We start from the raw sequence: 11,865 nt of genomic DNA, 5'->3' as shown, positions 1-11,865 counted from the left end.
AATCGGTAAATTCTGCTGCTGTGATGTGTTTAAACATCACAGATAATCATTGTGAAATAGTAAGATAACAGGTGAATATGTCCCCATAATGTAAATCAGAAAAGGCAGAATTCTTACTTTAGGTACCCTGAGAGTAAAGAAATAATGGAATTTATGGAAGGCGCAAGATATATGTATATTGGTTTGTATATTTAGTGTCTGTCCTGTGCTGCCTTATGCTGTTTTACACAGTCTTAATTACTTCTGTGTAAGAAGTGAAATTTTCTTTGTGTTATCCATATGTTGACTATGTGCACCTGTCTTTTTATGTCTGCACATTGAGCCTGGAGGTATGCAATTTTGTTCAGCTATGCTTCCGTTGTTGTACTGTTGTATGGTGTGAATGACAATAAAGTTCACTTATATACAGTGTTGGAGCACGGCGTCTCCACCGGGTCCGTGGATGAGAAGAGATTCACAGCTGACACGGGGAGAAGTTGCAAATCACTGGTTTATTGTCTGGCAGATTGCAATCCGGGAGCGGCCGTCTGACATACATTCAGCATGTACAGGAGGAGGCTCTGCCATATGTATCAGTTGTATCCCTTTTAAAGCCCTTTGGGCATCTCCCCCCCTTTCTCGGTACCTTCCGTGTACGTGACAACCGCATGTGTGGTTCCAGCCGGCTCGTACTGTTCTTGGCCTTCTGGAAGGCTAAAAGATAAGTAGGGGCCGCTGATATTCTCTGTCGCCCCCCCTATCTGTTCCGATTAGGTAGCCTTGCCTTGCCGGCACGCCAGTCAGTTCTTGTTTTGATTAGTTACAGCCTTATAGAATCATTCCCTTTATTTTATTCATTATTCCCTCAATTCCCCCTTTTGATCTCCGCAAGGAGATCACCCTGATTATGCTGATTAGTAATATTTTCCCTTATTTATGAAATTTTGCATTCCCCCTTTTGGTCTCCGCAAGGAGATCACCCTATTGGCGGGGGAGGTGTAGTTCAAAGCTGTCCAAATGACCTTTGCCCCTCTCCGGCCCAACAGGCAGGAGAGGCATCATCTGCGCATAGGAGCTATCCCGCTTCTCTATCACGGTAGTGATGAGACGAACTGACAGTGCGCGCAGGCAGGGAATACAACAACACCCGCAAGTAACTAAAATCGCAGCAAAAGTAGCAAAGGATAATAAAAGCGAGCTCATTAAGCCTTTCCACTGTCCGAACGCCGAGGTCAGCCAAGCATCCCAGATGTTATTGATCCTGGAGTGTGCATGCATCGTTTTGGAGACGGTCCGGAGACCCTCGAGTGCCCTGGTCACTGAGCCGTCTGGTGCTGTGTTGTTGGGAATGTAAGTACAGCATTCTTCCCCAAACATAGCGCACACTCCCCCCTTTAGGACTCCAAAGAGTTCCACACACAATCTGTCCATCCAGCCTAGGAAGGAGGGCAAAAACCCTGAGCTTCAGGGAAATTCCACTCCCAGCCCGCCACAGGCGCAGCCCCCCTTCGGGGTCCATGGCTGGCATGGCTCACAAACCACTAATCATTAACATTTTAAGCATTTTAAGCATCACACATAACACACTTGTTTCCCCCAACATTCCCCTTTTTATCTTGATCTCCATCCTGGTCCTAGTGTTGTCTGGCGGTGGATGAGGTGCTTTTGTTCTTTCTGGTCGTTGGAGCAGGGGTGGACTACCCTGCTCTGGTTGCTCAGGTCAGGGGATTATTCTGCCCCTTCTGTTGAGACCTGAGTTGCGTCTAGTTCAGCCGAACTGACGCCCTGGATTCCTTCCCTAAGGGCCTCCTGGATCTCTGCTGTGGTTCTCCCTGGGTCCTCCGCAGCCGCGCACTGGCTCCAGTGAAACCACGTGTCACGTTTGCCTTTCAGACGAACCGCGTGTGACGTCCTCTCCGTAACCTGGAAGGGGCCCGTCCACCTGGGCTCTGACCACTTCCGTTTGATGACTTTCAGGAGGACCCACTCCGCCGTGTGTGGTTTGGCTGGCTGGTTCTCTGGTCTCGCCTCCTGGATCTGTTTAGAGAAATCTGCAACGAGACCTTGCAAACAATCATAATATGCTCTAGGATTTTGCTCCCCCTTCTCGTTGGGGGTCCAGGTTAACCCTTTCTGGGGTCCTAGGAACTGCCTGCCTGTCTGGAGCTCAAAGGGGGTGAACCCGGTCCCCCTGTTTATGGAACACCTCACTGACATCATTGCCAGTGGTAAAGCGTCAACCCAATTCATTTTGGTCTGCGCGCAGATTTCTGCCTTTTTGTTTTATTGTTTGGTTCATTCGCTCCACTTTTCCCTGGGACTGCGGGTGATACACAGTTCCGAACGCATGTCTCAATCCCAACGCTTTCTCCAGGGTCAATCGGTAATTTGGGTGAACTTCCTCCTCTACCATGATCATCTGTTTGGACATCACGTACCCTGTGACCCTCTTTGCTTCCTCATCTGCGGCCTGATTTCCTTTCGCTACCATTGTTCCTGACCCTTCATGTCCCTTGCACTTGACCACCGCCACTTTTTTGGGAAGCATCAAGGCCTTTGCCAATTCCCTCATTTCTGCTTCGTGTTTTATTGGCTTGTTTCCCGCGGTCAAGAATCCTGCCCTCAGCCATTGGCTGAGTTCCACATGCACTGCGCCTACAGCATATGCTGAGTCTGAGTCTATGGTAACTTCTTTCCCTTCTGCTAATTTCAGGGCCTCGATAACCGCTATCACCTCGGCTCTCTGGGCTGACTGGGCTCCCCCCAGTCTGTCTGCCTTCAAGGTTACATAATCCTGGCCTTGTCTGGCCACCACTGCATACCCTGCCTGCAAACCTCCTGTGTCTGTTCTTCTCTTGCCGTCTTGCTTTCCCCTCTTCCTGCTTGAAAATAACTTTGCATATTTGAGTTAGACACCCCATGTACAACTTCAACTCATAAACCTTGTTTTTTTTCTTTTCTTTTCATAGCACTCCCTCCTTGCGCAATGGTCAAGACCATGCGCATGCATTATTAAGGTGTCAACCACACGACAAAGGCACAACCAAAAATCCATCACAGTCGTGAAACAGACCATCAGAGTCTTTAGCATCCCCTTTGTGTCCACACACAGGCCTCATAAGGCCCCCTCCCGTGGCTGAACTCACACCCCAAGCATGCAGCCTGTTCTTATCAGTATTGCAGCTTAGCTTTGGGCACCTCAACCCCCCCTTTCGCTAAGACCTTCAGCAACGGTGGCTTCAGTGCCTGTGTATATAACACAGAGCAGATCACCCACATACTGTAGCAATGTGATTCAATCCATCCAAATCTGCCCTAAGCATGTGTTCACATCCTTGCAGTATCCTCGCATGGATGAACTGCTGACCCCTATAGGTGATCGCAAACAAACACTGTGACTGTTGTGTTAGGGACACACTTAAAAATGCCATCTACAAATCCACAACTGTGAACCACTCTGCACTGGGTGGCACATCTGTTAGCAGGGTGTGAGGACTGGGATCTCCCACTGATTGATCCTCCACTAACTATTTCGCTGCACACAAATCATAAACTAACCTCCACACTTTGTCTCCTGCCAACATTCCTCTGCACTTTATTTCCCTTCACACTGCCCTCCTATCATGCTCCACAGCCACAAACCTCTCAAGTCTCCTACATACTCTGCACTCCACTGACTCTCACCAACTCACCTTCAGTAGCAGCCCACATTCCCTCACACTGAAATCTCTCCATCGCAACAAACAAGTATGTTTGTTCTATGTCCAATTCAGCCTATTGCTATATTGTTCCTGTATAAATGGGCCCCACTGTTCTAGAATTTCCCCAACTTCATCAGTAACATCTTCAATCCCTTATGAACTATGCTGTCCCCTATTGAACAACAAATTTTGTCGCAGAAGGCTGTACTGTCCACTGAGCACCTCTACGCCCCCCTCTGTACATTTTATGTCTATCTGCAGCTGACACAAAGCATCTCTGCCTGACAAATTCACTGGGATATGCTCTAATATTAGTATGGGCATATTTACATGTTTGTAACCTATCTGAACTTCCACTAAACAAGATTTTGGAACATACAGGTGTGTCCTGGCTGATCACAGCTCCAGCACACCAGCTGAACCAGCCTGTTCCCCAGTCTCTCCAAAGTCTGGGATCATCAAATTTGTGGGTAAATGGGTGCCCTTTGAGGAAACCCCCATCCATTGTATCTACTCACTCTGTTCCAATTAGGGACCTGAGGCCAATTAGTATCATGGGGGGCCCCAGCGACAGGAGACTGTCGGCTGTCCACAGGCTGCCCCCGGGGCTTGGGTCCGGAGAGACCACTGGTGCCTGGACTTTTTCTTTTTAGCGGTCAGCTCCTCCAGCTGCATCTGATTCCATTTCTTTGTCAGTTCCCTCTCACGCTCTTTAGCAAAGTCCTCCTCCTCTCTCTGAATGCCGGATTCTGCAGGTCCTGCTCCGTCTCAGTGCGCCACCGCTTTTCTTGAGCTTGCAGATAGGCAGCTGGGCTCTCCCCCTCCTTGATGGGCTCCACCTTCATTTCAACCACACTCAGCCGTGGAGGAAACATTAGTCGCAGCTGATGCCAGCAGTTAGCACGGTAACCGTCAAAGTGACATGCATCATTCACAGGAGTCCCTGTCGCCGCTGCCAGGCCACTGCTTCGCAGCAGTCTCTCCATTCCGTCTACCCCCAAAACGCAAGCCAGAACCGCCTTTATGTCCCCCATCGCCAGGAGCCGACCCATAGTTTCCTCCTCAAATGCTTTTATCCATTTTCCGGCCCCTTCTGCCAGAACTGGGAGTCTGAGAATCAGGCCCTCCAGATCTTGTCCTGCCCACGGCACCTACTGTGTCTGTGCTCCATTCACCCTCAGCGGAAGCATCGGAGTGTCCCTGGTGGGGGGCTTCACAGCCCTCCTGCTTCTCACTATTCTATGATCTGCATTATCCTCCTCTACTCCTTCCTCACTCTCTGTTTCTGTCTCCTTCTCCTGAAACTGACTCCATCCTTTAGATGGAGGGTTAGGGGTGTCCAGCAGATGCACCAGCCCTTCTGCATTACTACCACTTGCTCCGTACCCCACCTTTATCTCACTCCCTTGTTTCTCAGGCCCACATGCCTGGCCTTCTGTTCTTCTCTCACTCCCTCGCAGTACTTCCTGCACTGCCTGCCGCAGCAATGCACTCACTGCCCTGTATCCATCTAAACAACTTGCCGTTCCTTTCTGCTCCCTACTTCCTTCATCCTTCTGTGTCACCTCACCTCTGAATTCTACCTTCCCCTCTATTACTGGAAACTGACCCTTGTATGAAGGAGGGGGGGCTTCCACTAACGGACACTGACTTTGATATGACAGTGGCCATATTTCTTCCTGCCTCATCTCTTCTTTCTCACCCCCCTTCTTCTCATTTAGTGCCTTTCTCATGGCTTTCTGCTCCCTTCTCCAGGCCTCTCCCTTTGCTTTAAATAACCTCAGTACCTCCAGTTCCTCACTCCTTTTCTTTTTACGCCTTTCTGTGTTCTTATTAGCCTTATGATACTTTATCAGAGTCTCCATCTCCTCACACACTGCCACATCCCATGTGCCCCCTTTAGGCCACTTAGTTACCAGGGCCTTTGTTCTATTCCCCCACTTTTTACACATCTTTTCTATCCTCGCTTTAAGCAGGGGGTGCTCTCTCCCCAACTGCTGTACTGGTGTTTCTGCTGCCTTTACCAGGGCCTGCATTTTAATGCTTTTCTGCACTCTACTGTCACTTGAACTGTTTTCCTGTCTAAAAATGAACAGAGTTCCTCACAGTCAACCCGTGCTCTATTCTTTTTTTTTTTTTTTTTTTAATTCTCTCCCTGACAGTAGTTACTTCACCTTGATGTGTGGCTCTAAATTATTTATTATTATTTATTATTATTATTATTATTATTATTTATTTTCTACTTATTTCCTCTCCTAACTAAAATCCCTAACACTGCACCCAATTATCTACGGGCACACATATACTAAAACCTCTGGTCTATAAACTGTTATTTTTCTCACAAAGATGTGCTTTAATACCCTTTATCTCTAAACTTAGTCTCTATAATCCATAAAATCTATTAATCACAATATTTTATTCAAATACATTATTTTAAGATTTAATTATTATTTAATTATTATTTTAAGATTTATTATTAAGATTTTAAGTTCTAAATTTACCAACCCGCACTTCCACTACTGTCAATGACGTTTTATGGAAATGCACAAATGCTCTATCCCGACCCCTGCTAACTTGATCTCTTCTACTTTGTACTTATTTCTGCTTTATACATCTTTACTTGCAACTTATCTGTTGAACAAGGACCCAAAACTGCGGACGTAATTACTTTCCCCACTTCTGCATCAAATTAGCGCTCGCTCTCTGGCGTGCTGCTTCATCCCTCTGCCTAGCATGCTCTCTCTCCGTTTTCCACAGTAATTCTCCCAGTGAACGTTTATCCTCTACTCGACATCCGGCGCTCCGAACCGCCCCACACATACGCTCCCCGGCATCAGCTACCTCCTTATCCTAGTCGAATGTCCTACTAACAAACACCACCAATACATAAATCAACAACTTCTAAAATAATAAGACTATATTCAAAGCAGCTTACTGTTGTGTCCCCCCTGAACAGGGCACGTCCCACAAGCTCAATCCCAGTCAAACAGGCCCGCTCCCAGCCGAAACCCCCCCCGATCTCCAGCAATGTCAACTTGGAAGGGGGTGTTCTGTGAGAACTCCCCTTCGGTTCTGACAAACTGTAAGACCGCAAGCAGTGACAGCAGAGCCACGGGCAAGCTCAACCAACACAGAGCGAGCGGCGAGCACCCTGAACAGGAGGAACCCACAACGCTGCTCACACACAAACCAGTACAACTGCACCCAAGCTGGTGCTTTGATTCACCCTCTCTCTCTTTTTTTTTTTTTTTTAGTTAGAGAGGGGGACCTTATTCCCTCCTCCCAATCTAGAGTTCGGGGTCCTGAATTCCCTGGGTCTCCCACCCAGCTTTTCTACCGCTCGTAAAATTCTATTTCCCTGTGTGGGTCCCGTACCCTCTGCTCCCTAAAATTCTATTTCCCTGCAGGGTCCCGTACCCTCTGCTCCTTAAAATTCTATTTCCCTGCGGGGTCCCGTACCCTCTGCTCCTTAAAATTCTATTTCCCTGCGGGGTCCCGTACCCTCTGCTCCTTAAAATTCTATTTCCCTGCGGGGTCCCATACCCTCTGCTCCTTAAGGTTCTATCTCTCTGCGCACGATACCTAGACACAATGCATACACAACACATACACAACACAATATATTGTATAAACACAGTGCGTGCAACCTCTCCTCCGTCTTACTTTACCGACGGGCCACTGGACACTTCAAACTGCTCAATTTGACATATCCAATGTGCAGATTTTGATGTAACAGGCTCTGCTTACCTCTTCTAGTCGGCGCCTCGCAGTTCTCTGTGTCCAAGTAGGCCGCGTCACCCCTTAGCCGAATCTTGCGAATCTCCTGGGGATCCCGGACGAGCCCCCAAATTGTTGGAGCACGGCGTCTCCACCGGGTCCGTGGATGAGAAGAGATTCACAGCTGACACGGGGAGAAGTTGCAAATCACCGGTTTATTGTCTGGCAGATTGCAATCCGGGAGCGGCCGTCTGACATACATTCAGCATGTACAGGAGGAGGCTCTGCCATATGTATCAGCTGTATCCCTTTTAAAGCCCTTTGGGCATCTCCCCCCCTTTCTCGGTACCTTCCGTGTACGTGACAACCGCATGTGTGGTTCCAGCCGGCTCGTACTGTTCTTGGCCTTCTGGAAGGCTAAAAGATAAGTAGGGGCCGCTGATATTCTCTGTCGCCCCCCCTATCTGTTCCGATTAGGTAGCCTTGCCTTGCCGGCGCGCCAGTCAGTTCTTGTTTTGATTAGTTACAGCCTTATAGAATCATTCCCTTTATTTTATTCATTATTCCCTCAACAGTAAATGATTTGATTGAATAGTCAGTTCCTGATGCCAGCATTTGGATTGAGTGGGCTGTTAGCCTTGGTGCACATGAACCTTTCCAGCGTTGCTATTCTCTATAGTAAATGCTGTTCTGCATATCAGGCAATCTGTGCACTGACTGCTGTGTTTTTATAGGTGAAGTACCCCTACGGAAATGCAGGCAGCCCAATCCGAGACCAGCGCGTAAGTCTCCCAAGCATTCGTTTCCTGTCTCCAATGAGACAATGAGACGGCAGTATTTTTCTCAATGTGCAGTACTGACTGCCAAGTGTGCTGTCTGTCTGTCACTAACAGCCATCAATTGATTTGACTCTTGTATTTTTACACTTTATTTTGCATAATTGTACCGTCATTCTTTTATCAGGACGAAGGAGGAAACCTAAAGGACGGAAGGGGGCCATATACCAAGAACTTACAAAAGCTGCTATTCTCCAGTAACCCCTTCGATTCAACCCATGTGGGATCGCTACCATCCTGCATCGAGTCCCAACAACGTCGCACCCTGAGCCCTACTCACCAGCCTTATCATCAACTTCCTTCTTAGTTCCCTCACCAGTCCCATCCTCTTTTGTTTTACCTCCTTCTCCATCTCTTTTTATGGACTCCCCTCCTTCATCCCCATGCGTAGCCTCACCAGTTAGCCCAGCTCCAGAACCATCTTCAGCCCCAGCCGTAGTTCATCCCACCCCTCTGCCTCACGTTCTGGTGCAGGCCCCCTCAGTGAGAGTGATTATAGAGGATTATAGAGTCATAGTTGTTTGGGTTAATTCTGAGTACCACAAAAGTTTACAAGCCCTATTTTGGCAAGAGCTAATCATAAGAGGTAATCCTAATCATTTTCATCCTTGCCGTTTAAATCACTCATGAATAGATGTGTTTGTGAGAAATTGGTTTGTTTTAAGCATTTTCAATTTAAATAAATACTGCAATACTCATTGCAGAAATACATCTTTTCCAATATTGTGCAGCCTAATAATGAAGTACTTACTACTACGAAATATCTAACAACATACGATGCAACATTCAACAGGGGGTAGTGAAGTGATTCGTGGCTGATCAAAGTGCCAATTCGATGTGGGGCAGTGATTAGCATGTGGAGAATGCTGCAGCAGTATTACAAAATCAGCAACTCTTTTAAAAATAATAGTGATATAAATATATTATTTATTAATAAGTATATAGAATCAGTACACAAAGTATAAGTATATAAAGTTTAAGTATATAAGTATAAAAATCTTAAGTATAAAAATGATATAAGTATAAAAATGTTATAAGTATAAAAATGTTATAAGTATAAAAATGTTATAAGTATAAAAAATTTAAGTAAAAAAAGTTTAAGTAAAAAAGGTTTAAAGGCCTCAGAGGACTGCTGCTCTTACTCATCAGAGTGGTTCTGATGCTTAAACTTTTTCTTCAGTGCTTCTGCTAAAATGGCAGCAAAGTCCTCTGAGGGCATGGGCGTCCCCTGCGTCGGTCCCCTCCTGGTCACTGGCGTCCCAACTGGCGACCTCTGCACTGGGCGCAGTTTAATGTGCGGCAGCTCCGCCAGAACATCCACCATGCTGGGGCCATTGGTGGGTCCTGTGCCACTTCCCTGAGGATGACTCCTCTTCTGCTTCGGGCCCTGGATATTAGCAGGCGGAGGAGGAGGAGGCGGCGGTGGAGGAGGAGGCGGTGGAGGAGGAGGAGGGGGCGGGAAACAGCTTGGAGCTGAAGTGGGGACTATAAGAGTGGTCTCCGAACTGCTCCGGGGCATATTTGGGTGAGTCAGGGCACCGGCAAGCTGGGAGATCTCGGACCGTAAACGGCCCACCTCGTCTTCGAGGGCTGTAATTTTCTCCCAAACTGCCGCCCACTGATCCCCGTGATCCCCGTGTCCACTGGGGAGGTGGATGCCACTCCCGACCGTTGCAGGGGCGTTGCCATTTATAGCAACCCCCGTTGCAACACTTGAGCATGGTGCAGTGGATTTGCCCACACGAAAGTTGGAACGCTTCAAGCTTCTCAGACAAGTGCGTAGAAAACTACGCAAGCGACTGAAAGGAGCCATTGCCGAAGTTATTTAAAGGAATTGAACAGGAACAGTAATCACCAACCAAGCCCAAATCAAGACTGAGAGAAATAAAAAAAATTACAGCTTCTGCTTCCAGATATACGTAGCAATAACTATAAATTCTAGAATCTCTCTGAACCTTCGCTTGACGTCACTCCATTGGCACGCTGATTGGGTGGCTTCAGTTTCTTAAAACAAGAAACGAAAAAGAAAAAAAAAAAAAACAATGAGTACGCAGAACCGTTCGAGGTCAACTTAGCCGACCATTTCACATTCTAAAATTTACAGGATATTTGGTTTTGTTATTATTATTATTGGTATTAGTATTATTATTTTAAGAATGAAGCTAAATAATATAGCCGCCCACTAATATGTCACATATGGGTTAAAATGCAGAGGACACATTTCGTCGTTGTGTGATGTGCCAAGAATGGCACTTGATCACAAAGTACAAATACTTTTTACTTGCCAACATTCATAAGCAACGTTATTTTTCAGTACAGTTGCGGTTTTTATAAATCTTGGTGATTAATATTCGCGGAGAGCGTGGGGTTTCCATTTTTCTATAACATTTATATTATTAAAGGAAACACAACTTAGCAAGCTGATTAATTTTAATGACTGATTGTTTTCAGACTAGTATTTGTTTAACATTGGTTTAAAGTTGACTGCTGCTACTTTAGCAACAGCTCGGCATGGGCTCTCTGAGCTGATCCTAATCACTTTCATCCTTGATATTTCAGTCAGTCGTGAATGGAGGTGTTTGTGAGAAACTGATTTATTATTATTATTATTTTTTTTTAAAAGATCCTTTATAAACACTCCAATACTTACTGCAGAAAATGATTTTACGCAATGTCCTGCAGTGCAGTTATGAAATAGTAATCTAACTACATACCATGTGCAGCCCACAGAAACGCTGTCTGTGCGCAGCCTGCTGGCAAAAAGCGGAACTACAGTTACAGCAAATAAGGCAGAACGGAAACATCGGCGTCACTCCTTGGACTGATGATAGCTTATAAATAGTTATAAGTAATCGCTTGTGTGATTATAAATGTGCTGTGTGTTATGTCATGTATAGTGGTTAATGTTTATTGTTGTGTGTAGTGTGTGTGTATGTGTGCGTGCGCCCACCGTGTGTATGAGGAGTAAACGGGGCGACGTGCACGGTGAGCAGTGCCGGTGTGTGGGTTGTAGTAGTGCAATTGTAATAAACGCATGCATCTGATGATTAAACCCCGAACTATCCCTGCTGTTTTACCCTCTGGGGTCGAGTGCATCGTCGGCGATGCAACGTACTTTTCGCGTCTATTTCAGTTTATATCTCGCTGAAATCTGTTGGAGTAAGTAGTCTCCACCGGGTCCGTGGATGAGAAGAGATTCACAGCTGAGACGAGGAGTAGTTGCAAGTCACCAGTTTATTCTCTGACTGATTACAATCAGGGAGCGACTATCTGACATACATTCAGCATGTACAGTAAGAAGCTCGAACAATAGTTATCGGCTGTCTTTTTATAGCCCTCCGGGTACGTGTTCCCCCCTCTTTTGGTATTTTCCCAGCTACGTGACATCAACATGTTTTTACATTTGCTTCTGTTTGTCAGTTAGCACATGTCCCCCCTCCCAGCATCTTATTGTGTCAGCATTTTTGCAGCCCCCTTTTGTTAAGCAAAAGTTAAAATAAGCATCTGTTCCTCTTTTCCAACTGTCTGGGACGAGGTCACCCTGCCCTGCTCGCACACTGTCAGTTCCTGATTTCTGTTAGTTGTATTATTTTAGAATCAACCCCCTCCTTTCATCATGCCCTGCTTTAAGC

General features: G+C 46.4%; 1 long non-coding RNA gene across 1 annotated transcript; it reads left to right on the top strand.

Annotated features, from left to right (window-relative positions):
- The first annotated feature begins 482 nt into the window (after window positions 1-482).
- On the top strand, window positions 483-8,949 carry LOC140582278 (uncharacterized). The gene is made up of 3 exons (XR_011985206.1): window positions 483-1,329; window positions 8,132-8,179; window positions 8,361-8,949. It is a non-coding gene; the product is annotated as an uncharacterized lncRNA (long non-coding RNA).
- The last annotated feature ends 2,916 nt before the right edge of the window (window positions 8,950-11,865 follow it).

This window comes from Paramormyrops kingsleyae, chromosome 24, assembly GCF_048594095.1.
Source record: "Paramormyrops kingsleyae isolate MSU_618 chromosome 24, PKINGS_0.4, whole genome shotgun sequence".
Lineage (NCBI taxonomy): Eukaryota > Metazoa > Chordata > Actinopteri > Osteoglossiformes > Mormyridae > Paramormyrops > Paramormyrops kingsleyae.
This window is presented reverse-complemented; position numbering and strand designations above follow the sequence as displayed.